This window comes from Gekko japonicus, unplaced genomic scaffold (genome assembly GCF_001447785.1).
Source record: "Gekko japonicus isolate JY-2015 unplaced genomic scaffold, Gekko_japonicus_V1.1 scaffold2045, whole genome shotgun sequence".
Lineage (NCBI taxonomy): Eukaryota > Metazoa > Chordata > Lepidosauria > Squamata > Gekkonidae > Gekko > Gekko japonicus.
In genome coordinates, this window is record NW_015174898.1 from 188,889 (window position 1) to 194,215 (window position 5,327).

The following is a 5,327-nucleotide window of genomic DNA, read 5'->3' on the forward strand; positions in this document are numbered from 1 at the left end:
GAGAGCACAACTACTCTGGCCTTCATGAAGGGGTTTATTTAGGATTGCACTGTGAGCTTCCTGATTTAAAGGATTAAACCTCTGTTCTGGCGAAAGGAAAGCAAGATCTCACCAGTGTTTAGCTGTAAATTTCCTACCATAGAGAATCAAGTCTGAGAATGGGCTGCCAAATTCTGGATCTTTTTCTTTTTCTAAGCCGGTGAAACTCATAGGTTTAGAACATTAAGGGCTAAACCACAATAATTACCCCCAAATAAACCATAGCTGCTTTGTGTATTGCCTCACAACTGTCTCATGGGCTCTCATGTATACCCCAAAGGTGAAAAAAGTCCTAACATTACAGTTCAGTGACCATCCAAGCTGGATGGATAACTTGTGTTAAGTTTTTTTGCAGTAAAAACCATCAGGAGTCTTGTGGCACCTTGAAGATGAACACATATTATTCTAGCACAAATGTTTGTGGACTAGTATCAGATAATTCCATCCCTGATTTCACCAGCATCTGAATTTAAAACAAACGAAGCCTGCATACAAGTTTCTGCGCAGCTTGATCCCCCATAGAACTACTGTATGGATATATTAAGTATCAGCTACTCTCGACCACGGTAGAACACTAGGACATTTTTTAAGAACACAACTCCAGAACTGTAGATGAATCAACAATCCGGAAAAAAGGGAAAATTTTCTCCCCTTCAAAATTAACTGAATGGAAAATGAAGAGGCAGGTATCATCCTCATCGGGATCGTAAAAAGCAACTGTCCCCTCTTCATAGTTCAAAGAAACCTTGATCCGTATGGGCTGCTCATATGCTACATCCAGCAGAGTAGGAGGCGAAGTGAGAGCTTTATACTGATCACTGTAAAGCCCAATCGCCCAGATGCCTTCATCAGGTTCAAGATCAATTTCCACCCCCCGCTCCACAGATCCTCTGGCCACTCCCACAGCCCAATGATCTCCACTCCCTACATCCACAGTCCAATAATGTTTTCCTGAAGTGAATCCCTTACAACCAAGAACACAGCGAATATATTCAAATCTCTTCGGGTTGTAGGGGAATTCCTGACGGACGACCCCCCATCTTACTCTTTTCCAGTCTTCAGATACAACATAACGGGGATGGGCTGTTTCTGGATCCAGCAACACGTTTTCTGAAACAGAATAAGCATAATGATCAAGCAGCATCCAAGAATGGTTGTCCAAACCTTTCAGCTGAACCAATCACTTTATCAAGTCAGGGATCAACTTTTCAAGTTATATCTGAAAGAAAGGAGGAACGAGGACAGGTTAAATTAACATCATCCAATGTAAATATGGAGGTTCAAATGGAAGAGGAGACAGTCTTATCCTGAGCTCATGGGCTGAAGAAAGGGACAACAATGTAAGTGGGAGATAATAATTATGCACACAGTGTAATATAGACAGAAAGAAACATGCTCCTGATAGTGTGCAGAGCGGTTACACTATTAATCTGCTAATCAAACCGAGTATTTTTATTCACTTCAGTTTGCACCAAATAGCAAGCAGTGTTTGCTTGGGCTTCTTGCTGGTAGCTTCCATCTCTAAGAAAATCTGGCTGGATGGCTTCCAAACTGCTGCCTTAGTTTTACTCATTTCCTTGAGTGTTACCTGGGTACTTTTACTGATATTTACTGATCTGCTTTAAATGCCTTTTTTATTTTTCATTTGGACACTATTTTGGTATCATTTGATGGCAAAGAATGCAGCTTAAAGCTGGCCAGATAAGTAGCTACTTCACTATTCCTGGCCTGGATAGGGTACATGGAAACCCTGCCCCTCCGTTTTAACCTCACAACATGCCTATGGCATAGATCTGAGGGATGAGGGAAAAGTGACCGGCCCAAGGTCATCCAGCAAGATTCATGGCAGAATGGGGATCTGAAACCAGGACCCCTGAGGTCTAAGCCCAGCACTTTAACCACTACATAACACTGTTATGTCTAGTTTGGCCCTGTATTTCATGTGATATGGGATTTCCTTGAGAATTGAATCTCAGATGATCACCGACTAGAAGTGTGTGAACAGAAATCTGTGCTGTGGATGCAAAATGTTCCTTAGGGATTTGCGTCTGAAATATAGGTATTCTAATGCCATAGGCCCTGGGGACAGACACTTACCTTTGATCCATGTTGGTTTCAGTGGGGTCTCTACAATGGAAGGAAAAAGGTAATGTTTCCACTGTACAGTAGCAGAACAGATTTCAGTCTGTATACATGTTTATTAATACCGTAATTTTGATATGTTGTTCCGGAGTCTTAAATGAACAAAATAACCCTACAATTGGTATTGACTATTATTCTATGTTTAAGCAAGGATAGTTATGTATAGTGGTCGATCTATGAGCTGTATAATAAAATCTACTTTTTGAAACCAGAGAATGGAAATGGGACTACGTTTCCTCCAGTGTTGGTCTCCCTTGCACTGTTTGGGAAAAGTAAACACTAGACTCTTGGGAAAGGTAACAAACAATGGACATGTTAGGTATTCCCTTTTATCTATACTCGGGATGCAGAAAATTTAGCAAACAGGGTTAGCGCTAACTACCTAAGGGAATAAGAGGCACCTTCAATATGAGGTGAAAAAGTATGATCCCTTCTTGATGCATCTTTCTTTTGGGGTTCCATATAACATGAGAGGGTATTCATGTGTCTCCCCTGCCCCTAGAGATGAGCTACACCCACATTAGGAAAAACAGGTTAACCTTCCAATATACCAAAGAAAAAGGAGTGGTGGTGGTAGAAAGTACCATCAAGTAGGGTTTTCAAGGCAAGAGATGTTCAGAGGTGGTTTGCCATTGCCTGCCACCGCATCACGCCCCTGGTATTTCTTGGAGGTCTCCCATCCAAATATTAGCCAGGGCCTCTCCAGCTTAGCTTTTGAGATCTGGCAAAATCAGGCCAGCCTGGACTATCCAGGACTGGGCCAAACAGAGTACTCAAGTATGAAAGGTGACAGTGGAACAATTTTCAATATGTCCAACTGAAACCCTGTCAAGAGCAGGGCTATTTTTGGGCAGGAATGCACAGGAACGGAGTTCCAGCTGGCTCCTGAGTTGGCCACGCCCAGCAGGAACTCATTAGCATAATAGGCCACACCTAACAGCAGACACTCATTAGGATTGGCTACATTAGGGGTGTGTGGCCTAACATGCAAAGAAGCCCAGGGTTTTGACAACAAAGTAAACAGAATAAGAAGCAAAAGGTGGGTGTGGTTGGATGACCACATTTCTGGTAACATGTGGGTGTGGCCTAATATGCTAATGAGCTGTGCTGTCAGGGGTGTTGCCTAATATGCTAATGTGTTTCTGCTGTTGGGTGTGGCCTAATATGCTAATGAGTTCCTGTTGGGCTTTTTCTACAAAAAAAGCCCTGGTCAAGAGAATGAGCTGTCTTCGAGTAAAAGTCCATCTGCAAGAATTTCCCCCCGGTTTTCAGTTCAGTGAATACAATTGTCAGCCACTGGTGAAAGCAGCCCTCCCTGCACTGACTGTTACTAGCTCAAGGCCATTTTGTAGGCATCCCCCTGCTAATCAGTTCACTGTTCACAGCTGTAAGAGTTGGGAGGGGAAAGTTTCGCTCATCTTCCACAAAGCTCTCTTGGGCCAATGGCCTGATTGGTTATAGGAGTCAGCAGATCAGTGGCCTCAGTTTCCTGTATATGTAGACTAGCCTTTCCTTCAGTACCTGTGCTTGTACCTCTGCTGGGTTACCTTGTCATTACATTTTTTGTACATTTTGCTGCTTGACTCTGAATTGCATCTGCCAATGCTTCAAGAACTTAACATCTATGCTGTAAGAACATTCAGTAAGTGTATCTAGGAAATTTGCTTCATTGTTTTTATGTGCTTTGAACCCTCACCGGAACTGTATTGTTTTTAAACCTTTTCATTTTTTTTATAATAAAGCTTATTTAGCTTTACAGTGTTCTGTTGCTGTGACTTAACATAACCAAGATTACCCTGGAACAGGACCAGTTATCAAAGGAGGGTCTTGTTCTAGGGTCTTTGGTTTGAGATAGGGGAACAATTCACTCAGAACAAGACAGGGCAGTCTTAACACATACTCCCCCACAAAAAGAAATTGTAATGAAGACTGCATGAGCAGGGGAACAACCACATTACATCCAATATCTCATTATTCAATGTATCAACATGAAAACAATACATCAAAGACTATAAGCAGAAAGGCATCAGTAAACTTCTACCATAAAACCATAAATAGAAGGAACAGAAAAATGGAATGACATCTGCTAGCAAGTCATTTCGATGTACAGGCTTGCTTAGATCCAGTATGTATTTCTTTTCTTTTTTTCTGTCTCCTCTTTGTTACCAAATCTAAAGTTTGAAAAACTCTTTAATATCAGACCACCGGAAACTACAGGACTGTGAATATTCAATTCCAGCTCAGACCTTGAACTTCTAGAAAGGAAGTGTGGAACCCAGCATTCAGTCACGTATTTTCTGTTGGTCTAATGATGAAAAGTATTATCTCTCGGGCTTCCGGTCTGGTCTCTGTGAATGGCGGTCACAACTCTGGGAAGCTCCTGGAGGTGATTCGCCCACGCACGGCTAAGGGGGGAATCCGCACAAGCGGAGACCCTAAGGAGCCTCAGGAAGGGGTTCCGATCCGGGGTGCTCAGGGGATGTGCCTCTTTCCCGGCCCGATGGTTGGAAATTGAGGCTCGCCCCATGCCCCAATGGCCCTTGCCACGGCAGTGCCCCACACGGGGACTAGCAGAGCCGCCGGACGTCACGGAGTGATGAAGCGAGGAAGTGAAAGCAGACAGAAAGAGACAAGCGGCTGTGAGTTGGAGATCGAATTACAAGCTATTGGCGAAAGCACATTCCGTTCCCCGGGAAACCCAGAGGGAGGAGGGAGGATTCCCCCCCCCACTCGAGAGACTTTTTTGAAAGCAGAAAGGGGGGGCGAAGGGAAGTTTGGGAAAAGTAAATTACCTTTTGGGAGAGGGCTGAAAACGGAGTAGGGAGTGATCCCTCTGCTGCGCAGCACGAACTTTTAAAAAGTAAACAAAAACTGAAAATGGCGGGGCCGAAAAAGTTTTTGGAGAGGCAGACAAAGAAGACGGGAGGAACTTCCAGTCTTAGCCCTTCCCCTGCAGGGGCTGCTGTCAATCAGCAAGAAGGTGAGATGCTCCGCCCTCTGCTAGATGAACTGCAGAAAATTAACCAAAAACTGGATAGCATGGAAAGTGCCTATAGTATTCAACAGAAGCAAATGACAGAGACAGCCAATAAGGTGGATAAGATTGCAAAGAAATGCCTGGTATCAACGGAAGAAATACAGAAAGT

The 5,327-nt window shown here is 43.5% G+C and overlaps 1 long non-coding RNA gene across 1 annotated transcript in view; it reads right to left on the minus strand.

Annotated features, from left to right (window-relative positions):
* Positions 1-1,051: 1,051 nt before the first annotated feature.
* The window catches only part of LOC107121965, an 8,991-nt gene continuing 4,715 nt past the window's right edge, over positions 1,052-5,327 (minus strand). Inside the window, exons 3-4 of the long non-coding RNA XR_001482891.1 lie at positions 2,137-2,166; positions 1,052-1,149 (exon numbers count right to left, since the gene is read on the minus strand). This is a non-coding gene — a long non-coding RNA (uncharacterized LOC107121965). The remainder of the gene's footprint in view (positions 1,150-2,136; positions 2,167-5,327) is intronic.